Source organism: Anolis sagrei, chromosome 4 (assembly GCF_037176765.1).
Source record: "Anolis sagrei isolate rAnoSag1 chromosome 4, rAnoSag1.mat, whole genome shotgun sequence".
NCBI lineage: Eukaryota > Metazoa > Chordata > Lepidosauria > Squamata > Dactyloidae > Anolis > Anolis sagrei.
The window spans coordinates 15,206,103-15,232,372 of record NC_090024.1 but is presented as its reverse complement, the minus strand read 5'-3'; the positions used below and the strand labels follow the sequence as shown (position 1 = coordinate 15,232,372).

Sequence of the window (26,270 nt, the reverse complement as noted above, 5' to 3'; positions counted from 1 at the left end):
CATACAACCGTGCCCAAATGTCCTGTTCTATGAGGTGATGGGATCCTGTGGTTACAACATCCACAGCCAAGTTGTTATGACTGGAGAGTGAGGCCGATCAGCAACAGAAAACCTGAGAGGCACCTTTATTAATTTATCAGCAACTACCAAAGACTGAAGAGACCATCTGCTCGGTGAGAGACCGGAGCCCAATCTGTCAGCACATTCCTGTCTTAATTGGTGAATTAAGATGAGCCCCAGAAATGAAGCAAGAGGACTACTGAGTTGTTTGCTTTGCTGTCAGTGTCAGTTAAAACGTGTTGTTCTTCTTGTGGGTGTTTAGGTCTGTGGGTGTCTATTTCTCCGGAAACCTAGGCAAACAAATCTATATTGAAAAGATATGCAAAGAGTAGAGCAGCAACAGATGCTGGCAGTTTCCAAAAGGGTAGGAGCGTAAATCTGTCACAGCAAGAAAACAAGGAAGATTTTTTGCAGTCTCTGAAAGGTTTCCTACAATAGTCAACATGATGCATAGTTCTTGACTCTGGAGACCAGGGTTTGATTAATTATAAATAAATACAGAATTTTTTAAATAAATAAATACTGATTCCCTGCACTGCCATGGACAGCCACTGGGTGACCTTGGGTGAGTCACACTCTCTCAGCCTCAGAAAATCCTGTGAAAGATTTGCCTGAAGGTCACCAAAAATTGAACTACTGCAGTGGTTTTCAACCTACCTAATGCCACAACCCCTTAGTACAGTTCCTCATGTTGTGGTGACCCCACAACCCTAAAATTATTTCCATTGTTACTTCATAACAGTAATTTTGCTACTGTTATGAATCATAAAGTAAATATCTGGTATGCAGGATATGTTTTCATTCACTGGACCAAATTTGGCACAAATACCTAATACACCCACATTTGAATACTGGTGGGGTTGGTTTTGTCATTTGGGAGTTGTAGTTGCTGGGATTTATAGTTCACCTACAATCAAAGAGCATTCTGAATTCCACCAACAATGGAATTGAACCAAACTTGGCACACAGAACTCCCATGACCAACAGAAAATACTGGAAAGGCTTGGTGGGCATTGACCTTCAGTTTTGGAGTTGTAGTTCACCTACATCCGGAGAAAACTGTGGACTCAAAACTTTTCTTTTGTCATGTCAGGAGTGACTTGAGAAGCTGCAGATAGCTTCTGGTGTGAGAGAATTGGCCATCTGCAAGGATGTTGCCCAGGGGACGCCCGGATGATTTTTGATGTTTTTATCATCCTTGTGGTAGGCTTCTCTCATGTCTCCGTTTGGGGAGCTGGAGCTGACAGAGGTAGCTCATCCACTTCTCCCCGGATTTGAACCTGCGACCTGTCGGTCTTCCTGCCGGCACAAGGGTTTAACCCACTGTGCCACCAGGGACTCTGACTCAAACCATGATGGATCAAGACCAAACTTGGCACAAATACTCAATATGCCTAAATGTGAACACTGATGGAGTTTGAGGGAAATAGACCTTGACATTTGGAAGTTGTGTTTGCTGGGATTTATAGTTCACCTACAATCAAAGAGCATTCTGAACCCCACCAATGATAGAATTGGCACAATCTTCCAACACAGAACCTCCATGACCAACAGAAAATACTGTGTTTTCTGGTGGTCTTTGGTGACTCTTCTGACACACCCCTTTGTGACCCTCCCCAGGGGTCTTGACCCTCCGGTTGAGAAATGCTGCTCTACTGAATGCAGGAATATTATCTTGTCCCTCATGGTAGTGTGATGGTAAATCTACTCTAGAGTTCTGTCTCAACATCAAAGGAGTTAATCAAGATGATGAATCAATTTGGGGGTATAAACGAAAGTTCAGACTAAAAACCAAAGAGGTTGGCATGGCAGACCTCCAGGTGTGTACGTAGCACCTCTGGTTGTAAGTGGAATTTAAACTTTAGCCAGAGGACAATTAAATGCAGAACATACTTGGAATGACAGTGAGATTATTAGCACTGTCCTTTCAGAAAACTGCTGCTGATAACATATTCTAGCATTTAGTAAACTAATGAATTCATGCAGTGTGAATAACAAAACATAATCATGAGTCTAATATCTTGTGACAGACTCAAACTTTGTGCCATACAGAGATATCATTTAAAGCAGGGCTTCTTAAACTTTTTCCATTCACAACCCCTTTCTGCCCTGTACATTTTTATAGATGCCAGATATATAGGCATATAAAATAGGTATAAAATCAAACATTTACTGATAATAAATCAGAATTTGCAAGGCTTGCTAAAAAGGCTGATTTCCCTTTTTGTAGAGTACAGCTGAAACATTTTCTGCAGAGTCTGCTGTAAACACTGCAAGGTTTTTTTTGCAAATGGGTGGCATTCAGAAAGCTTTTACTGCTATCATTTTTTTCATTACCCCAACATTGAGTGAAGGGAATCCCATTTGGAGTTGGGACCCACATTTTAAGAAGCAGTGATTGTGCTGTCACACGCTGGGCCTGTGCACATGACTGTAGACAGGACATAAATTCTGTGTGCCCAACGGGATGCCGGGGATGCCTCAGATTAAAGGCCTTTGGATTTCCTTAAAACAGAGTCTTTAGATTGCTTAAAGGTTCAACAAAGTTCTTTATTAATGAAAACAAACAGGTACTTTAAGGCTTTCTTAACAGTCTATTGGCTCTCTCTCAAGCTTGTCCACAGGGAACAGGCACTATCTTCTTAACTGTAACTAATGGGGAAATCCTTAACTTCTAATCTGGGCAGTCTGTCTTTGCCTCTGTTGGCGTGGAGCCCCTACACCCGGTACCAACTGCGTCTGGCTTCCGCGAGTGACCCTTACCAAGCAGAGCTTTGCAGACTTCCAGGGGAAAAGGAGTTCAGGTTTCTGTGATGGCTGACTGAAGTCCTTCAGCAAAGGAACTGTAGGGCTGTATAACCCTGGCCAAGCTGTGGGCTGTATATCTCCCCGGTCAAGCCGTAGAAAACAAAGCTTTCTACAGGAGCTCTTGGTATTATGTCCTGCATGAAAGGCTTCTCTGTGTGGACTGAACCCAAACTGGCTCCTATTCCCTCCAAAACCCAAAAAAGGGGGCGGGACCAGGGAACCTAACTATAATTGACAGGTGGCTTGCCCTATGATTGCAGCCAAAAGAAGCCATCTACCTGCAGTCCCTGAAACTTAGGACTACAAACAAACATTCAATGCAAAGCAAACAAAATTGGAGTTCCTGGTACAGCTGTACCTGCACAGTGATTTTAAATATATTTAATCAAGTTTTTTTTAAAAAAATATTCATATCTATGCAAACATTTTCCAGAAAGGGGGAGTTGTGTTATATACCTTTCACATTTTCCTGGACATTGATAACCTAGCCACAATAATCCCTGCACTGGTAACTTCCCAGTTAGACTACTGTAATGTGCTACATGTGTGTCTACCCTTGAAGAATGCTTAGAAGTTGAAGCAAGTGGAAAATAGAGCATTGCAATTACTAATAGGAGTACCAGATTGGCAGCATATCATTCCAGTCTTGAAATAATTGCATTGCCTGCCAATATATTTCCAATCTGACTTCAAGGTACTTATAATGGGATTCAATAAAATATCTCTTCAATTCCACTTTTATTCCTATATAAACATCTCTAAAATGGTATGTGTCTTACAACAGGTAAATCTTATGTCTTTCTATCGTTGGTGATGGGGTTTTACAACCAATGGTGTCTTACTATTGAAGAAATATGGTACCTGGGGGAAATATGATCCCTCTCCATGTGTGTCTGCCTGGGGTGGCCTCATCTGTGTTATACCTCTAAATTCAAAACACTGTGATTGAACATGTGAGAGGACCTTCACACCATGAAACCCAATTATGGAATGCCCTTCCCCTGCAGACCCAACTGGGAAAAAAGCTCATGTTATTTCAGTTTTCCCTAGAACACTGGTTCTCAACCTGTGGGTCCTCAGATGTTTTGCCCTTCAACTCCCAGAAATCCTAACAGCTGGCAAACTAGCTGGGACTTCTGGGAGTTGTAGGCCAAAACACCTGGGAACCCACAGGTTGAGAGCCACTGCCCTAGAAGCTTCATGACTCTGGATGGATTCCTTATGGCTCTTGAGCTTTCTGATGACTTGATAGGCGAACCTTTTGATGTTTTGGCCAGTCTCTAGAACAGTAGTTCTCAACCTGTGGGTCTCCAGGTGTTTTGGCCTACAACTGCCTGAAATCCCAGGCAGTTTAGCAGCTGTTAGGATTTTTGGGAGTTGAAGGCCAAAATATCTGAGGACCCGTAGGTTGAGAACCACTGCTCTGTCAAGTCAGTGGACTTCTAACAGATTAAAACCAAAGTAGGCCACTAGAAAAGCACTGGCAGAAAACTTGGAAGTATATATGATCAAAGACTGACTAGAGCTTATCTGAGAGCTTCCTCTGTGGCAATAAAGGCAGCAAATGTGCATTTCTTCTCTGCCTCTATTTCTACAGGGAGCCAGCCAGCAAAGCTTTTTTGAGTAATCAGAGATCTTTTATACACTGGTCAAGAGAGGAAAATTTGGATAATTTGACACCCCAGTGTGAAGAACTGGTCTGGTACCTTGCAAATAAAATCATTTGGATCTGTTCTGATTTAGATGTTATAACTGATACTGAACCAGTGGGTGTAAGTCTGATGAGCTAGTGCATTTCCATAGACATACACACTTTCCATGAGCATACATATTTGTCAACAGCATACACTACCTTTTAGATGGGCACTGACTGCATGTCACCTTAGAAAAGAAGGCATGGCAGGGTACAGCAGGCTCACATATTATGTAAGCTTGTGTTATATAGTTTCAACTATACATGAAAACCCCCTCCACAAATGAACCGAAGGGCACCAGGGGACCAGGTTGCCCACACTAAGCTCCCAAAAGCAGTCCACTCCCCAGGTATAACATTCGAAGTGAAGTCCAGTTGTACTTCTCTCAGCTGAAGAAGGGGTTCATCTTCTTCCTATTTCAACAAGAGCAGAAGTCCAATAGTTCGTCTCTGAGCAAAAGAAAGAGGCAAACTCCTTGCATGGTGGAGAGAAGCAACGAGGTTTGATTTTGCTTCTCTCATCAGAGAAAGGAGACAAACTCCTTCCTTGATGGAGAAAAAAACCAGCACTTCTTGTGGCAGAGAAACAAGACAAATTCCTTTCTTGGTAGAAAAAAAGCACCAGAAGTTTAGTTGTGATTCTTTTGGCAGAGGAAGGAAATTAATAACTTGATTGTTAAAGAAAAGCATCAGAAGATTGGATGCACTTCTCTCTCTCTTCAATTTTCTCCTAAAGGACAGGAGGGAGGTGGCCAACCTGATGTCCCTGGGAAGAGAGTTCCACAGACAGGGGGCCACTGCCAAGAAGGCCCTGTCTCTCGTCCTCACCAACCGCATTTGCGATGGTGGTGGGATCGAGAGCAGGGCCTCTCCTGAAGATCTTAAACTTTGTAATGGTTCGTAACAGGAGATACGTTCAGACAGGTAGAGATGCACTTCTCTTGGCAGAGGAAGGAGACAAATGCCTTTCTTGGTTGAGAAAAGCACCAGGAGCTTGGATGCGCCTCTGTCAGCAGAGGAGGAACCCAAGTTCAGAGCCAGACTTCCTGCAACCCCAGATTTCCTACAACACAGGCAGCCTGCACTCCAAAATGAGAGCTGTCCATTTGACTACTCTCCCTTCCAGGGGCAGAAAGTGAGCAGGGAAATATTTTAACGATGTACTATATTTTCAGCCTTCAGTGGCATTGTGGTCAGCAAGAGACTCAACCAACAAATCTCTCCTTTGAAAGTGATTCCAGATTTTATGCAAAAATCTTATTACCTTAAGAGTCTTAGAAGGGATCCCTCACATAACATGTGGACCTAAAGGACACCAAGGTTGCTTCCTTAAGCCATCATACCTTTTACCATTATCCATAACCCTGGACATGCAGAAGCTAGTTGCAAGTATGGAAGAACGGTCTGCACAGGATCAAGCATCTAAGGTATTTTTCAGCAGTGAGGCTAATGTTATAATTATACCATATAAAATGAGAACATTACTGGCAACAAGGCAGGGTTACACCTATACCAAAAAAAGAAGTGAAACTAGATGAAACTAAATAGGCAACTATTTGCCTATTTAAAGGAGCTGTCACACACACACACACACACACACACAAAACAAATCCAAGAGGGAAACATCATTAAATTTTTAACTGTCCACAGTGAATTTGCTCCAATAGATAATGGCGATGGGTGTTAGAATGCCAATTTGCATTACAAATGTCCCCCGCTGCATTAATGTCAGCTGTTAACATCGTTTGCATAGATAGCAAACAGAGCCTCCAGGCAGAATTGGAGCCTTCTGTGAGGAAATGAGCTAACAACCATGAACTAGAAAGCACCATCAATTCAAATCCTGCTTTGCCATGAATCCAGTACAATATTTTTAATTTATGCGTTTATTTTGTCCCTTAAAACAAACTCCAAGGTGACTCTACATGATTTTTCAAACTTCATTGTTATAATACAACAGACCAGCACTAGATTGAGAGTGAATGACTTGGTCAAGAGCAGCTACTAGCATGGATCCAAACTGTTCCCTCTATGTATTGTCGAAGGCTTTCATGGCTGGAATCACTAGGTTCTTGTGGGTTTTTTCGGGCTATAGGGCCATGTTCTAGAGGCATTTCTAGAACATGGCCCTATAGCCTGAAAAAACCCACAAGAACCTAGTGTTCCCTCTATCTTTTAGATTCTAGTCTAAAATTATACTTCACAGCAAGGGTGGAGAATGTCATGATTCAATAATCATTGGATTCAAACTCCCTTCAGTACCTAGCCATCTTAGCCAACAATGGGAGTTGTAGTCCAACAACATGTCCATGCACTCCAGATCCTTCCATATGTTTATTTATTTACTATATTTCTAACCTGCTGTATCTCACCCCAAAGTAGACTCAGAGTGGCTTACAGTTTGGTAATTTCAATGGCATATTACAAATACAAAAATATAAATACAACACCTTAAGCAATAAAACATATAAAACAAATACAATTAACACTGTTAAAACATAGCCCTAGACCTACAGTGGTCATTTGTGCTGCTACATTTATGTTGGTTCCATATTGCACTACTCCCCAAACATCTGGTTCCATAGCCAGGTCTTGACCTTTTTCCTAAATACCAATATGTTGCAGCCTTTCCCCTGCCAAGGAACCCTGGGTGCTTGGGAATGCAACACCTATCAACCCCAACCAGCACAGCTAAAGAAACAATTGAAGATGACCAGACTCAGGAAGGTTGTAAACACAAGATAAACTTTGGAATGTTCAAAGTAACAAAAATTGCTATTAGAAACTTCTGTTCCTCAGTCTATCTACCTACCTCTCTCTCATACACAGACACATAGAAGTTATGTCAAAATAAATTATAGACTTGACTATACCAAATAAAGATTTGCTTTCGTTCTCATCTACTTCACTGAATAAGTGCAGTGCAACTCTTGTATCTGCAAGACTTGCACCTGCAATTCCATTTATCCACTTCTAACAAAACATGTTCTCACTTGACATTATCTAGGTCCTCCATCATGACTTTATGGCCAGAAGTCCTAATCCACCATTTCTCATATCCATGTGAAGTTCAGGAGTGTATTCCTCAGAGGCTGCACTGTATCTAAATGAGCTGGATCTTGAATACTAGAATAGCAGAGCATCCCATAAGCACAATTGTATAGATTTTCCATAGCATCTGCTCCCTGCCTACAAAAAGGTAAAGACCTTTAAATGCAGCTGCAGATCAATCTTGCAAAGAAAACCCTGTGATGATATTACTATAAACTGCTTAGAGGCACGCAACAACAACAACAGCAGCAGCAGCAGCAGCAACAACGGTCATGAAATATGATATATGGTTTGAATGGAATTTTATGCAAGATGAATGAATGAGAGCTAATAATTTTCAAGACACCAATTCTAAAATACTGAGGCCTGCAATGACTAAATCATTAACTACCTTTTGGTGAACTGTAATTAAAACCTGCTAATGAGAACTGAAATGGTTGACCTGCCATAGTAAACTGTGATAAGAACTGTGGCAGTGATAAGAGAAATGTTTACATCTGTTCACATCTGTCAACATCTGCTGACCAGAAACCGGATTAACTCTAAGAGAAATTATCTCTGTTTACATTAGTCAGAGACGATGTTCTTTCAAGTCAAATCCAGAACAGAATGGTTCATTACCAACACCAATTGAGACACCTCTAGCTGAGAAAGGCAGCATACAAATGCAATAAATAAATAAATAAATAAATAAAAGTTAACATCTGTCCAGGAACTGATAAAATCAGGATCTTTCAGGTTGGAAAAACATCTATCATTCATTTTCAACTTTGGGACAACATCAGCAAAGAAATATTGCTATATAAGAGACCTTATTACAATCCAAAAATTGTGACAGACAGCAGCGCTCTATTGAGAGATTGTGTACTTTGGAGTCATTATGCACGAGGAGTGTCAGATCTGCAATGAAAAATAGATTTCTGGTCACTTGGGCTCCTTTTCTCAAGGGAAGAGAAAGGAGTGTGCTTTTGGAGTTGTTCTTGGGGAAAGAGGATGTATTCTGGCATTTCAGAACTTTTGGAAGTATTGGAAAAGTGGCAGATTTGCAAGGAAGCAGTCTGCCCTAAGAGATGTTCTTCACGAAGGAAGAATGCTGAGTAAAAATGTAATTCCCCTCTATCTGTCTGTTAGCCAATGTAACTGTAGGTTGTTTGTGGATTCAATGTAGTTACATAAAATCTGTATGTGTACATGTTGTTCTGTAAAAACTTTCTCTTACTGAAAAATTGCAATAAAAATAACCTATGCTTTAAAGTTACTGAAAAGTTATTCATAACGCAACAACCAGACCTTGGAAAATAGTGTTGGATTATGACTCTAGGAACCAGGGTTCGAATTCCCACTTGGCCATGAAGCCCACTGAGTAACTTAGGGCAGATCGTACTCTCTCATTTTCAGAAGAAGGCACAAACAAATCCCCTCTGAAGAAATCTTGCCTAGAAAACCCAGCCTGAGGGTTGCCATAAGTCAGAAACAACTTGAAAGCACACAACAACAGAACTTGGAAAATGATTTCTGAAGAGGCTTAAAAGTTCATCTCGCTTGTTCTGCAATTGGGATTAGAAGAACATCATGTATGGCAATATTTGTGTTACAAGAATGGGTAGAAACCTCTCTGATATTCTTGGGAGCATATCATGTATAAACACTATTTGTTTTTAAACTCTCACTGGTTGTTGCAAGTACACATACAGGTTGTCCTCTGAAAATACACATATCCTTTGCAACACCTTTGTAAAAAGGGTATAAACCCGAACAGGAATCAATACTGGAAAGGTGTTGCAAAATTTCAATAGAGGTTTGAAACTCTGTGCTTCCACACTGGGAGCAATGCATTTCTTCATTTTGGATAACAATTTGAACATTTAACACAAAATTATAATTTAAGGGTTTTTTCCTAACTCTAAATAAATCATTTTTATAATTTACTTTTCATTATTATTATTATTATTATTATTTACTTTTCTCCCGCTTTTCTCCCACAAATGGGACTCAAAGTGGCAAACAAAATAGAAAAAAACACACAACTACATAATACAGATAACCATCATCCCCACAACCCGACATATAAAACTATAGATCACCCATTGCATAAAATACAAATTACATAAATGTAAATAAGCATAAAAATAGCCAGATATTCATTAAATAATTAAAATCAGGCCACTGAGGTTGTCCTAAAACATTAAACTAAAAGTCTTAGAGTTCCACGTCTTTGACAATGCAAACCTTGTCTGATTGAGGTAAGCTGCTATTGTGGGTTGTCGGGGAAGGCTTGCTTCCATAAAAAGGGCTTCACTTTGGAGCAAAAGGCCAATAATGTGGAGACCGAACACACTTCTTTGGGGAGGGAGTTCCAGAGCTGCGAGGCCACCAACGAAAAGGCCCTCTCTCTCAACCATACTTGTATTTCTTTAGCTGTCAAATAATCACCATAGCTATTATTAAGTTCAAATCCGGGGAGCGGCGTGAGCTATTAGCTCCAGCTTCTGCCATCCTAGCAGTTAGAAAACATGCAAATGTGAGTAGATCAATAGGTACTGCTCTGGCGGGAAGATAATGACGCTCCATGCAGTCATGCCGGCCATATGACCTTGGAGGTGTCTGTTGCTACTAAAGGTTTGCAATGTAGTTTTCCTAAGTTGTGGAAAGGACCAGGGCTGTTTCTGTTACAGCTGACACAGTTAATTAATGGGATAATTGAGTGTATTGTTATCTCATCTATATAGTAAGTCACTGTGTGTTTGTACTCTGAGTTTTGCATTATCTGTGTTGGAGTTTTGCATCCTCTGTGTTAGAGTATTGTGTTCTCCGTGTTTGAGCATTATTTATTATTTATTTATTTACAGCTTTTATATTCCACCCTTCTCACCCCGCAGGGGACTCAGGGCGGATTACAGTGTACACATATATATGGCAAACATTCAATGCCAATTTTGACATACAACATATACAGACATAGACAGAGGCTATTTAACTTTTTCTGGCTGCCAAGGGAGCTGTTGCTTTCATCGTCCATCTGCAACACTGATGAAGTACTTCCACATTCCCCGCATGCTTTTAGCTGGAGTGCTTGTCGGAGTCTTTTTTTATGGCCTCATAAATCAGTTAATTTAGCCTCCCCACACTTTAAGGTGGTACCTAATTTTCCTACTTGACAGATGCAAAGGTCGACAACAGGCTACACAATTGGTTGGAAACCCACTCCAACCCAGGCTGGCTTCGAACTCATGACCTTTTGGTCAGAGTTATCTTAATGCAGCTGACACTCAACCAGCTGCGCCACAATCCCAGTTTTTGTGTTTGTATGCTTTGCGTGGGGCTCGGTTTGAGCTGAAAAACCTTTGTTTGATGCCGGGAGAAGCGTCCAGAACTGAAGTTAAGGCAGCAAGTCAGGGTCACTCTATGGACAACTGAGTAAAAGGGACTGTATATTGTTTTTGTTAAAAGTCTGCATATCAACGTGGAATGAAGACGACTCACCAAAGAGACTGTGTTATGTTATGTTGAGAGCAATTCTTCTGTTTTGTTTTGTACGCTGTGAATACAACTTTATTTCTTTTCTAGTTTTCTTTTATGAGTTACTTTATCACACATAGAATTATAAGGGCTAGAGTCAGTCTCCGGGCTACTCATGCTAACGCTGACAGTGTCTATGGACAATGCCGGCTCTTCGGCTTAGAAATGGAGATGAGCACCACCCCCCAGAGTTGGACACGACTGGACTTAATGTCAGGGGAAAACCTTTACTACCATTAGCTGTTAAAAGGTTTATACATTTTTGAGAACCTACCTACACTAAGAAAATGTAACTGTTCCAACTTACATATAAATTCAACTTCAGACCAAACCTACAAAACCTATCTTGTTCATAACGTGGGGGGACTGCCTGTATGCAGAAAGCCGAGTTTGGAGAATTTGGAAGCATGGAGGAAAATAAATCATTTGACAAACCATCACTGAAACCTCCTTTCTGACATGTTTGAGCCTCACTTTCTGTTCTCTCTCCTTTTTATAGAAGCTTGCTCATTTGAGACACCGTTGCACATTTGTGCATGTGACATCCTGCCGTTTCCTTTGCTGCCGGTCTGTTTGCATGCACTATTCAAAGCGATAGTTAGTTACAACCTTGTTGCGACGTGCCTTCAAGGAATTTCAACTGAAAGCAATCCTACAGCAAACCTATCGAGGAGTTTTCTTGGCAGGATTTGTTCAGAGAGGGTTCGCTTTTGCCTCCCTCTGAAGATGAGAGAAAATGACTTGCCAACTGGGAATTGTAGTCCCATGTTTTTGAGCTGCATTAAACCCGCAAAAAGAACCCATATAGGATGTATTAATAACAGTCCATATTTTGCTAACCTATTTGATGACTTGGTTAAGGAGACACGGTTAAAAAAAATAACTTTACCAAGTTTAGTTCTGATCTTATCCCACTAGAAAGGGATCCTGTCTAAGGGAATTATCCTAGAATTTAAGTATAATTTCCTTCTGCTGTGTCCTGGCTTTCGAAATATATTTCCTATGAAGGGAGCCGCAGTGGGGCAATGGGTTAAACCCTTGTGCTGGCCGAACTGCCGACCTGAAGACCTAAAGGTTGGCAGTTTGAATCCTCAAAACAGGGTAAGCTCCCATCTGTCAGCCCCAGCTTCCCATGAAGGGACATGAGAGAAGCCTCGGACATGATGGTAATAGATCTGGGGATCCCCTAGGCAACATTTCTGCAGATGGCCAATTTTCTCACACCGGAAGCGACTTGCAGTATAGTCTCAATTTGCTTCTGGCACTCTACGAAACATTATGGGAAGTTCAAGTAAGCACAAACAGAATTGCTCTGCCTTAAGCGAGAGGTTTTCTGAGTCTGTTGCCCCTGTCTGCAGCTCAGCAATAACACCTACCTAAAGGGTGCTTGTAAACCACTAATTTATGAAAAGTACTTTGCACGCTCTACATTTGGCTTTTATTTATTTAAAAGATGTCTGCTACACAGCCTTTCAGAAGAGCCCGCTACAAGAGGATCACAAGCATAAATAAAACATAGCAGCCAAATGTGTTAAAAGCAGACTCGAAAGTGCAGCATTCATAACCACCAAGCACAATTTCTCAAAAGTCCCGCAGCCTCATAATCATAGCTTAGCCACGTATCTAAAACCTGAAGAGAAATACAAAAGTTAAACCGTCCCAGGTGTGACAGAATTGCAAACATATGTATCCCACCTTGTAAGCATTTGTGCACCCACACTGTGGTGTTATAGGAATTCAATATCATTTTAACAAGACTGGATGCGATGATGGTTTGGGGCTGAAATAGGAGGACACTAAGCAACTTGAGCTCAAATCTCTGCTCAGTCAGAGAAAACAACTGAATGATCTTGGGTAAGTCACTCTCTCTCACCCTAATACAGTGGTTCTCAACCTCCCTAATGCTGCGACCCTTTAATACAGTTCCTCATGTTGTGGTGACCCCCCAAACATAAAATTATTTTCATTGCTACTTCATTTTTTCCACTGTTATGAATTGTAATGTTAACATCTGATGTGCAAGATGTATTTTCATTCACTAACCAAATTTGACACAAATATCTGACACACCCAAATTTGAATACTGGTGGGGTTGGGGGATTGATTATGCCATTTAGGAGTTGTAGTTGTTGGGATTTATAGTTCATCTGCAATCAAAGAGCATTCTGAACTCCAACAATGATTGAATTGAACCAATCTTGGCACACATAACTCCCATGACCAACAGAAAAGACTGGAAGGGTTTGGTGGGTATGGACCTTGCGTCTTGAAGTTGTAGTTCACCTACATCACAAGAGCACTGTAGTTTCAAACAATGACGGATCTGGACCAAACTTGGCACGAATACTCAATATGCCCAAATATGAACACTGGTGGAGTATGGGGAAAATAGACCATGACATTTGGAAGTTGTAGTTGCTAGGATTTATAGTTCACCTACAAGCAAAGAGCATTCTGAACCCCACCAACAATAGAATTGAGCCAAAATTACCACACAGAACTGCCGTGACCAACAGAAAATACTGTGTTTTCCAACGGTCTTTGGCGACCCCTCTAACGCCCCTTTGCAACAACCCCAGGGGTCCTGACACCCAGGTTGAGAAACACCGCCCTAATACGAAGGACACATCAAAACCACTTTGAAGAAATCTGTCCAAGAAACAGGATGTCATCAGTCAGTGTCAGCTTGAACTTTCGTAACAACAGCAAAACACTTTAAATGGTATCCACCCTGCAAAATCTTCAGATTTATGATTTGGCAAAAAAGTAAGCAATCTCTGCTAGAAGAGCTAAAATGTAGCGTTTCTCAAATTATCTGTTCCACCAGTAACTCTACACTTTAATACCCCCATGTCATAGTATTATATCTGTGCCACATCAAAAGGCATCAGATTCTGTCCAATATTGGAAGCCAAGCACTTGGAAGAGAGGCGGACAACAAATATCAGATGTCATAGACTAGGAAAGAAATGGCAAAAACACTTCTGAGTATCTTTTGCCTAAGAAAACCTAGGAAATTCATGGAGTTACTGTAAGCCAGCATGTGATACACACATACACAAATTACTATTATCACTTTCTTTACAGGCAATTTAGTGAGACTGGCAATGTGAGTCATGCTATGTTACTACTTTCTCCTGAACAATACCACTAGGTCTCTTCTGCGAGAATTCCTGAACTATAAATACCAGAAACCCAGATGACACAGATATAGCTGTTAAAGTGGTATCAAAGTGCCATGTTCCTTTGCAGTGGATGCTCTACGGCAAGAAAAGCAATGTTACTTTCTGAGAAGTAGGTTTTGGAGGAACACTTGGTTGAATGTCATCATTGTTCTCAGACACAGCTAGACAACAGGGGGATTTGAGCCGCTCTTAAAATGATCAGGCAAAACTGGACCACCAAGACGCCTATATAGCTTATGCAAAAATTAGTGATCAAAAGCAAGCTATTTTATACTTTTATTTGAATTTTAATTAGCTTCTTTGGATCCTGGGGATGGGGCACACATCATATAAATAATTACTAAATGATCAACGGCTAAGAAATATTCATTGAGCCCTCCCAGGAATAATACAATCTAGTTTATAGCACTGACTTGGGAGTAAGTTATTCTAAGAAAACCAGCATGATTGTTGTGGTTTGAGAGTTGGATGATGACTCTGGAGAACACGGTTCTAATTGGCACTCAGCCATGGAAACCCATTGGGTGACTCTGAGCAAGCCACACACTCTCAGCCTCAGAGGGAGGCAACAGAAACCCCTTCTGGACACATCTTAGCAAGAAATGACAGCAATAAGCTACCCCAAACACATGAAAAGAATTTCTAAGAAGACATTGTGCTGGTGAGTCTTCATCTCTAATGATGTTTCCATGCTCATGGATGGAAACTGCTTGCCTGCCAGTGTTGTCCCCCTTTGCTGCCACATCAAAAACAGTTCCTGGATCGCAAGCTGAATTACAACCCCCATTATCCCTAATAAGAAGACGAAGAAGACGAAGAAGACGAAGACGAAGACGAAGAAGAAGAAGAAGATAGAAGGAAAAGTTGACAAGGAGAAGACCTGGTTATGGCTCATGAATGGAACCCTGAAGAAGGAGACAGAAGGCCTGATTCTTGCAGCCCAGGAGCAAGCCATCAGAACCAATGCAATTAAGACCAGGATTGAAAAATCAACGGATGACCCAAAATGCAGACTGTGCAAGGAAGCTGATGAAACCATGGATCATATCCTCAGCTGTTGCAAGAAAATCACACAACGGACTACAAACAAAGACACAACTCTGTGGCCCAGATGATTCACTGGAACATATGTCACAAGTACCACCTGCCAGCAGTAAAGAATTGGTGAGATAATAAACCCGCAAAGGTTGTGGAAAATGAACATGCAAAAATACTGTGGGACTTTCAAATCCAGACTGACAAAGTTTTGGAACACAACACACCAGACATCACAATTGTGGAAAAGAAAAAAGTCTGGATTATTGATGTCACCATTCCAGGTGACAGTGGCATTGAGAAAAAACAACAGGAAAAACTCGGCCGCTATCAAGACCTCACAATCTAACTTCAAAGGCTCTGGCATAAACCAGTACAGGTGGTCCCAGTAGTCATTGGCACACTGGGTGCCGTGCCAAAAGATCTCAGCCGGCATTTGGAAACAATAAACATTGACAAAATTATGATCTGTCAACTGCAAAAGGCCACCTTACTTGGATCTGTGTGCATCATCAATGCATCACACAGTCCTAGATGCTTGGGAAGTGTTTGACGTGATTTTGTGATACGGAATCCAGCATATAGATCTCGTTTGCTGTGACATACTGTGCTTTTGTGTAAATAATAATAATAACAATAATAATAATAATAATAGAATTCTGGGGATGGGGCACACATCATATAAATAATTACTAATACTCACAAATGTGTTAAAGAACAAAGTATGGATCGTCGATGTCACAATTCCAGGTGACAGCAGGATTGCAGAGAAACAACTGGAAAAGCTGACACGATATGAAGATTTAAAGATCGAACTGCAAAGACTCTGGCACAAACCAGTAAAGGTGGTCTCAATGGTGATTGGCACACTGGGTGCAGTGCCTAAAGACCTTGGCCTGCTCTTAAACACAATCGGCACTGACCAAATTACCATCTGCTGGCTGCAAAAGGCCACCTTACCAGGATCTGCATGCATTGTTCGCCGATACATCACACAGTCCTAGACACTTGGGAAGTGTCCAACGTGTGATTCAGTTCAACGGCCAGCAGAGTGTCTGCTGTGGACTCATCTTGTTATGTTTCAAATAATAATAATAATCTTTTATTTATATCCTGCCAACATCCCCCAGAGGGACTCGGGGCAGCTCACAAAACACTCAAGGTGTGACATGAAAAATACAACAAGTGTAAAACAAAGCATGCAAGTAGACAATAAGCAATAAACACAACATCATAAATTCACAGCACCCCCTAGTAAATACAATAAAATACAGCAATTGCCGTAGATAAAACAGCAATAGTCGATCTCAGTGCTAATAAATAATCTAAAGGTCCTCATAGGTATTATTAGAGAGTCTAAACATGGTGGAAGGCTTGTTGGAAAAGCCAGGTCTTTATTTGTGTGCATGCTTCCTTTGGTACAGGAACGCTCTGTCTTCTAATATTGGGTCTCCATGGACATTTGAGGTTCTATGGCTTCAAGTAGTTTCATACTTAGGCAACCTCATCAAGAAGTTTACTTGCCAAACTTTGTCCAGGTCAGGGGGATCTCTTCTGAGGCTAAGAAAGTATGACTTGCCCAGAATCATCCAATGTGTTTCCATAACAAAGGTGAGATTTGAACCGAGAGGAACATCTACATGGACCATGTCAGCAACTACAACTCCCAAATGACAAAATCAATTCCCCCCCCCCCCCCCCACACACACACACACACACCCCACCGGTATTAAAATGTGGGCATATCGGGTATTTGTGCCAAATTTGGTCCAGTGAATGAAAATACATCTCGCATACCAGATATTTACATCATGTTTCATAACAGTAGCAAAATTGCAGTTACGAAGTAACAACAAAAATAATTTTATGGTTGGGGGTCATCACAATATGAGGAACTGTATGAAGGGGTTGTGGCATTAGGAAGGTTGAGAAACACTGTATTAGGGTGAGAAAGAGTGACTTGCCCAGAATCACCCAATGTGTTTCCATAACAAAGTGGAGATTTGAACCCAGAGGCACATCTACGGGCTTCTCTCATGTCCCCGCATGAGGAGCTGGAGCTGATAGAGAGAGCTCATCCGCCTCGAATCCGGGAAGAGGCGGATGAGCTCTCTCTATCAGCTCCAGCTCCTCATGTGGGGACATGAGAGAAGCCTCCCACAAGGATGATAAAAACATCAAAATCATCCAGGCGTCCCCTGGGCAACGTCCTTGCAAACAGCCAATTCTCTCACACCAGAAGCGACTTCTGACACGACAAAAAAAATCTAGATGTAGGTGAACTACAGCTCTCAAACTCAAGGTCAATGCCCACCAAACCCTTCCAATATTTTCTGTTGGCATTGGGAGTTCTGTGAGCCAAGTCTGGTTCAATTCCATCGTTGATGGAGTTCAGAATGCTCTTTGATTGTGTTGTTGTTCATTCGTTCAGTCGTCTCCGACTCTTTGTGACCTCATGGACCTTCTTTGATTGTAGATTAACTATAAATCCCAGCAACTATAACTCCCAAATGTTGAGTCTATTTTCCCCAAACTCCACCAGTGTTCACATTTGGGCATATTGAGTATTTATGCCAAGTTTGATCTAGATACATCATTGTTTGAGTCCACAGCTCTCTAGATGTAGGTGAACTACAGCTCCCAAACTCAAGGTCAATGCCCACCAAACCCTTCCAGTATTTTCTGTTGGTCATGGGAGAGCTGTGTGCCAAGTTTGATTCAATTCCATTGTTGGTGGAGTTCCGAATGCTCTTTGATTGTAGGGGAACTATAAATCCTGGCAACTACAATTCCCAAATGACCAAATTAATCCTCCCCAACCCCACAAGCATTCAAATTTGGGCATGTCAGATATTTGTGCCAAATTTGGTCCAGCGAATGGAAATACATCTTGCATATCAGATATTTATATTATGATTCATAACAGTAGCAAAATAACAGTTAGGAAGTAGCAACAAAAATAATGTTATGGTTGGGGGTCAGCACAACATGAGGAACTGTATTAAGGGATCACAGCATTAGGAAGGTTGAGAGCCACTGGTGTAATGAAAGATGCACACACAGAGAGAGAGGAAAGCGAGGCAACCCACGTGGCGAGAGACGGCTTTCCTGCCCGACTTTTCCGGCAGCGCAGAACTTCCCCTTTAGGCGGTGCGAGGCGACCGCAAAAAGTTCTCCATCCTTCCCCGGGTGGACTTGAAGAATTGGGGGAAAGGGGAAGAGAGGGGAGGAGAAGCTCCCCCTTGGCCCCTTCCCTTCTCCAAATCCCCCTTTTCCCTGAGAAGGGAGGGACTGAAGGGGAAAGCCTTCCTGTCCTCTGTGGTCTCCTTGAGGCTTTGAGAAGCGGATCTTTCCAAGGAATGGGAAAGGAAGCCCCCCAATCCCAGCCAGAAAGGGGGCCAAAGCCAGCTCTGTCACTCCCAGTCCGGCCCAAGACGCTTCCAGGGAAAAGGGACAGCCACACTGTATCGGTTAGGAATGCAGTTTGATATTCCCTTTGCTTCAATGCCGTGCAATCCCGGGAGATATAGTTTTGGTGCCTCGCCGAACTATAGCTGCTCCCCGTTATGATTCTACCCCTCTCCCGATTTCTCCTCTCAAAACACTCAAAAGGGAAAATGTATTGTCGAAGGCTTTCATAGCCGGAATCGCTGGGTTGCTGTGAGTTTTCTGGCCTGTCTGGCCATGTAGCATTCTCTCCTGACGTTTCGCCTGCATCTATGGCAGCCATCTTCAGAGGTTGTGAGGTCTGTTGGAAACTAAACAAGGTAGGCTTATATATCTACTAAACCTCACTTGTCTAGTTTCCAACAAACCTCACAACTTCTGAAGATGGCTGCCATAGATGCAGGCGAAACGTCAGGAGAGAATGCTACATGACCAGACAGCCCGGAGCCCCCGGTGGCGCAGTGGGTTAAACCCCTGTGCGGGCAGGACTGAAGACTGACAGGTCATAGGTTCGAATCCGGGGAGAGGCGGATGAGCTCCCTCTATCAACTCCAGCTCCTCATGCGGGGACATGAGAGAACCCTCCCACAAGGGTGATAAAAACATAAAATCATCTGGGCGTCCCCTGGGCAACATCCTTGCAGACGGCCAATTCTCTCACACCTGGAGTCACTCCTGATGCAACAAAAAATATATATCTACTAGCAGTCCCCTGCCATGCATTGCTGTGTCCCATATGGGGGTTCTGTCTGGGAGGTTTGGTCCAATTCTATCGTTGGTGGGGTTCAGAAAGCTCTGCAATTGTAGGTGAACTATAAATCCCAGCAACTACAACTCCCAAATGTCAAGATTCTATTTTTCCCAAACTCCACCAGTGTTCACATTTGGGCATATTGAGTATTCGTGTAGAGTTTGGTCCAGATCCATCCTTGTTTGAGCCCACAGTGATCTCTGGATGTAGGTGAACTACAACTCCAAAATCAATGGATATTCCCCTCCAAACCCTTCCAGTATTTTCTGTTGTTCATGGGAGTTCTGTGTGCCAAGTTTGGCCCAATTCTATCGTTGGTGGGGTTCAGAATGCACTTTGATTGTAAGTGAACTATAAATCCCAGCAACTACAACTCCCAAATGAGAAAATCAAATTTTTTGAGTGAAGGACATACATTGGGTTGTTAGGTGTCTTGTGTCCAAATTTGGTGTCAATTCATCCAGTGGTTTTTGAGTTCTGTTAATCCCACAAACGAACATTACATTTTTATTTATATAGATGGGTGGGAGAAAGAACTCTTGTCTGTTGTGGGCAAGTGTGAATGTTGCAATTGAGGTCTGTTGGAAACGAGAAAAATGGGGTTGATATATCTGTGGAATGCCCAGGGTAGTAAGAAGCCAGACCTTGAAACTGCTAGGCCATTCAATGCTTATCAAGGACAGCAACACTCAAAAAACTGGGGGAATTCCCGAGAAGAGTCAATCAGGACTAGTGAACACCTCCCAACAAAGGATTCTCCCAGAGAGCAATCACCCAGGCTTGATTGGGGTTGATATATCTGTTGAAAGTTCAAGGAAATAAGAAGCCAGACCTTGAAACTGCTAGGCCATTCAATGCTTATCAAGGACAGTATGAAGCCAGACCAGGGTGATAAGAAGCAGGAAGCCAGACCTTGAAACTGCTAGGCCATTCAATGCTTATCAAGGATAGTATGAAGCCAGACCAGGGTGATAAGAAGCAAGAAGCCAGACCTTGAAACTGCTAGGCCATTCAATGCTTATCAAGGACAGCAAGACTCAAAAAACAGGGGAAATTCCCGAGAAGAGTCAATCAGGGCTAGCGAACACCTCCCAACAAAGGATTCCCCCAGACAGCAATCAACCAGGCTTGATTGGGGTTGATATATCTGTTGAACGTCCATGGTAGTAAGTAGCCAGACCTTGAAACTGCTAGGCCATTCAATGCTTATCAAGGAGACCAAATAAAGAGCAACACTAAAAAAAAAAACCCTGATTGAAAAATCAATCAGGGCCAGCTAACACCTCCCAAGCAAGGTAGGTTTATATATCTGTGGAAGATCCAGGGTGGAATATTTTTAAATGTTTAAAACTAGGACAGTAAATAAAGAACCACAGTCTGAAAACAGGGGATTTAGGGCCTCTCAACAAAGGATTTCCCCAGGCAGCAATCAGACAGGCTTTGAAGCTGTAAGGCCATTAAATGCTAATTAAGGTGGCCAATGGCAACATTTACCCATGCCTTAAGCAGACAAGAATCCTTTCTCCCACCCTGGACATCATTCCACAGATACAAGCTGGAATGTGTCCAGAGGAGGGCGACTAAAATGATCAAGGGTCTGGAGAATAAGCCCTATGAGGAGCGGCTTAAAGAGCTGAGCATGTTTGGCCTGAAGAAGAGAAGGCTGAGAGGAGACATGATGAGGGCCATGGATAAATATGTGAAGGGAAGTCATAGGGAGGAGGGAACAAGGCTGCCCTAAAGACTAGGACGCGGAACAATGGCTTCAAACTACAAGACAGGAGATTCAATCTGAACATGAGGAAGAACTTCCTGACTGTGAGAGCCGTTCAGCAGTGGAACTCTCTGCCCCGGAGTGTGTTGAAGGCTCCTTCTTTGGAAGCTTTTAAACAGAGGCTGGATGGCCATCTGTCGGAGGTGCTTTGAATGCAATTTTTCCTGCTTCTTGGCAGAATGGGGTTGGACTGGATGGCCCACGAGGTCTCTTCCAACTGGAAGATATGATTCTGTCTTCCAACCTGGGAGTCCCGTCTTCCGATAGATAGTATACCAACATAACTCTGGTTGTACTCATCCATTTAGTTTTAGTGGAGCCACTCTTAAATCCACTCCAGCTAAAGAGAAATCATTAAAATGAATGCAATTTTCCTGCTTCTTGGCAGAATGGGGTTGGACTGGGTGGCCCATGAAGTCTCTTCCAAGTCTAGGATTCTATACATACACCCAATTTTCCTAGTTTCCAACAGACCTCACAACCTCTGAGGATGCCTGCCATAGATGCGGGCGAAACGTCAGGAGAGAATGCTTCCGTGTCATGGCCAGACAGCTCGGAAAATTCACAGCAATCCACTCAAAGGACACTTCCAAGTAGTGAAGACGGAATAGTGAAAACAAGAGGTTCCAATCGCCTCAAACCACTGATCCAGAGCATTGAGTGATAGTTAAAGAAGGGGCCAAACTGAATCACTTCCACTATGTAGACGCGCCCAAAGAGTTCTCTCTCTAAATTTTCCTAGTTTCCAACAGACCTCACAACCTTTCCTAGTTTCTAACAGACCTCACTACCTCCGAGGATACATGCCATAGATGCAGGCGAAATGTCAGGAGAGAATGCCTCTAGACCATGGCCATATAGCCCGAAAAAACCTACAACAACCCAGCTCTCTCTCTCAATCTCTCTCAATCTCTCTCTCTCAAACGCCTCCAAAAGTGAACTTTCCTCCAAGTTGCCCTTCCTGGCTCGAGGGGGAGGTTCCTTGCCACTTCCACCCCGATGCCTTGGCCCCCCAAAGGGGATCGTCCCGCTTTTTCCTTGCCCTGCGGACGCCCCCTCTTCCCCACTCCTCTCTCCGACCCCAGAGCTCCAGCCGGACCTTCTCGGGGGCTTCCCACGGAGCCTGCCTCTCCCTCTCCCTCTCTCTTCTCCTTTCGGATCCTCCCAAAACAGGGATCCCCACCCGATCGCTAAGGCACTCACCCTCACTGAGCCTGAGCAGATCCGATCTCATTCCTTCGCCGCCGCCTCCTCCTTTGTGTCTTTCCGAGTCCGATCCTTGCCGTCTCCTTCCTTTCCTTCTTCTCTTTCTCTCTCTCTCTCTTTCTCTCTCTCTCGGCGGCAACAATAGCCAGGCGAGCGCCCAAGCCCCGGGCTGGAGGCTTCCCCAGTGCCTAATATAGCGGCTCCCGCCCCACCGAAGCCACGTGGATGAGAAAGAGAGAGAGAGAGAGACGGATTGAGAGAGAGAGATTGAGAGAGAGAGAGAGAGCAACCCGGCGCAACACAAGCTCCTCCTCAAAAAGGGGAGGAGAAGGAGAAGGAGACCCTCTCTGCCGCTGCTCGCTTTCTCTTTCTCTCCTTCTCTCTCTCTCTCTGGCCCCAGTCCGGATGGGAAAGGAAAGGAAAGGCGGGCAAATGGGGATGGGAAAGGGAGATGCGGCCTCCATCCCGAGAAGAGCCTCCCGAGGAGAAAGAGCGGACGGGACGGAGACCGTGTGTGAGTGAAAGGCGAGACCTTTGTGTGAGAGAGTGCTTCATGTGAGAGAGACTATAGGAAAGGCAGGCAAATGGGGGTGCGCAAGGGAAAGGCAGCTGAGATGCGGCTTCCATCCCAAGAAGAACCTCGGAGAAAGAGCGGACTGGACGGAGCCAATGTGTGATTGAGAGGCGAGACCATTGTGTGAGAGAGTGCTTCATGTGACCGTGTGAGAGAGAGACTATAGGAATGGCAGGCAAATGGGGATGGGAAAGGGAACTGAGATGCGGCCTCCATCCTGAGAAGAGCCTCCGGAGGAGAAAGAGAGGACGGGACGGAGCCGGTGTGTGAGTGAGAGGCGAGACCTTTGTGTGAGAGAGTGCTTCATGTGACCGTGTGAGGAAGAGACTATAGGAAAGGCGGGCAAATGGGAAAGGGAAAAGGAACTGAGATGCGGTCTCCATCCCAAGAAGAACCTCCGGAGGAGAAAGAGAGGACGGGACGGAGCCGGTGTGTGAGTGAGAGGCGAGACCATTGTGAGAGAGAGTGCTTCATGTGACTGTATCAGAGAGATTATAGGAAAGGTGGGCAAATGGGGATGGGAAAGGGAACTGAGATGCAGTCTCCATCCCAAGAAGAGCCTCCGGAGGAGAAAAAGAGGACGGGAAGGAGCCGGTGTGTGAGTGAGAGGCAAGACCTTTGTGTGAGAGAGTGCTTCATGTGACTATAGGAAAGGCGGGCAAATGGGAATGGAAAGGGGAACTGAGATGCAGCCTGCATCCCAAGAAGAGCCTCCGGAGGAGAAAGAGCGGATGGGACAGAGCCGGTGTGTTAATGAGAGGCGAGACCATTGTGTGAGAGAGTGCTTCATGTGACCGTGTGAGAGAGAGACTATAGGAAAGGCGGGCAAATGGGGATGGGAAAGGGAAAAGGAACGGAGATGCAGCCTCCATCCCAAGAAGAGCCTCCTGAGGAGAAAGAGTGAACTGGACGGAGCCAGTGTGAGAGTGAGAGGCCAGATCATTGTGTGAGAGAGTGCTCAATGTGATTGTGTGAGAGAGACTATAGGACTGTCTTTATGTGTATGTGATAGAGTGTTTGTGACTGAGAGATCATGGGAGAGTGGGTGCCAGAAGAGAGCCATATGAGGGTGTGTTTATGTTTGTGCGTGTGCGACTTGTAATTATAGGTTTTAAAGGCATGAGTGAGTGCATAATGTGACTGTGTGAGAGAAACTATACGACTGTGTTTATGTGTATGAGAGAGAGCACATAGGAGTTTGTGACTGAAAGAGAGAGAGATCATATGAGTGTGGGTGCCAGAACACAGCCATATGAATGTGCATTTATGTTTGTGTGTGAAGGAGAGAGCACACATGAGTGGGTGTGTGATTGAGGGAGAGAACGTATGAGAGTGTGCATGAGAAGGGATTTTCTGAGTATGTTTCTATATGTGTGTGAGAGAAGGGGGGACCATATCAGTGAGTGTGGATGTGTGAGAGAGACTATGAGTATGTTGTGTGAGAGAGAGAAATCATATGAGTGTGCATTTATGTGTATGAGATAGACAACATTAGTGTTTGTGACTAAAAGAGAGAGATCATATGAGAATGGGTGCAGAAGAGAGCCATATGTGTGTGTATTTATGTTTGTGTGTGAGAGAGAGAGCACATGAGTGGGTGTGTGATTGAGGAAGAGAACATATGAGAGTGTGCATGAGAAAGGGCTTTATGAGTGTGTGTTTTTATGTGTCTGTGTGAGAAGGGGGAGACTATATCAGTGAGTGTGGATGTTCAAGAGAGATTGTATGAGTGTGTTATGTGTGTAAGAGAGAGATCATATGAGTGCATTTATGTGTGCGTGAGAGAGCATGCATATGAATGTTTGTGACAGAGATCATAACAGTGTACATGAGAGGGGCTTTGTGTGTAAGAGAGAAAAGGGGACCATATGAGTGTGTGTGTGTGTGTGTAATAGAGACTCTATGAGTGTGTATGTGTGAGAGAGACTATATGAGTGTGTATTTATGTTTGTGTGGGGCACTCATGAGTGTTTGTGACAGAGAGAGAAACCATATGACTGTGTGAATGTGATTGGCGAGTTTGGATGAGAAAGTATGCAAGAGGCTCTATAAGTGTATAAGTGTGTTTGTGAGAGAGAAGGTGGAAACCATAAGACTGAGTGTGGATGTGAGAGAGACAGGCAATATGAGTGTGAATATGTGTGAGAGAAAGGGGTCATACAGAGTGCACATTTATGTTTGTGTGGGAGAGAGAAAAAGCGTGCACATGAGTGTTTGTGGGTGTGACTGAGAGAGAGACCATAGGAGAGACTGTATGTGTGGGAGAGAGGGGAGCCTTATGAGCATGTGTGTGTGAGAAGGGGTAGACCATATTAGTAGGTGTGTATGTGTGTGTGTGTGTGTGAGAGAGAGAGAGAATGTGTCAGTTTGTGTATGAGGAAGTGACCATACCTTAGAGAGAGAGACTATATGAGTGTATATGTGTGTGCAAGAGAGGGAGGTGTGTGTGTGTGTGTGTGTGAGAGAGAGAGAGAGAACATATGTATGCATATGAGAGAGAGAGCTAGAGAGAGCACATGAGTATTTGTGTGTGACTGCCAGAGAGACCATATGAGAGTGTGTATGTGACTGGAGAGTGTGTGTATAATATATGGGAGAGACTATATGAGAAAGCATGTGTGTGTGTGTGAGAGAGAGAGACACACACACACAGTGTGTGTCTATGTGTTTGAAAGATAAGAGGGGACCATACGAGTGAGTGTGGATGTGTAGAAGAGAGACAAATCACCTGAAAGTGTGGATATGTATGAGAGAGGCCATATGAGTGTGTGAGAGAGAGGCAGAGAGAAAAATGACAGTGTGTGTGAGAGAGACATGGACGTACACAACTCCATTTAATCTCGTATGATTCATTCCTCAGCCATTCATTACAGTTGAAGAAAGACTGAACCTATCGCTTAGCCCTCTACACCAGAGTAAACTCACTTGGTTTATGAATTTTCTCCGGTCATAAAGCGCCATTTAACTAGATGTCTATCAGTTGGGACTGAAAACATTCAGGACAGAGAATTTTAAAGTTTCCCTTTTAAGGCAAATCTCTCAGCTAACCCTTGTAATGATAGGTTTTAAAAGCTGGCTCTGTGATGGATGATCAAGTCCCAAAGACAACATAATGTGGGAGCAAAGGCTAGAGATACTAGCCACAACAACCCAACTAGAGATACTCT

The 26,270-nt window shown here is 43.3% G+C and overlaps 1 protein-coding gene across 3 annotated transcripts in view; it reads right to left on the bottom strand.

Annotated features, from left to right (window-relative positions):
• The window catches only part of ST3GAL1 (ST3 beta-galactoside alpha-2,3-sialyltransferase 1), a 190,750-nt gene extending 167,960 nt beyond the window's left edge, over positions 1–22,790 (bottom strand). For all 3 annotated transcript variants that reach the window (XM_067467278.1, XM_060775904.2, XM_067467279.1), the window contains exon 1: positions 22,527–22,790. The gene's annotated coding sequence lies outside the window, so the exon portion shown is untranslated. The remainder of the gene's footprint in view (positions 1–22,526) is intronic.
• Positions 22,791–26,270: the final 3,480 nt, after the last annotated feature.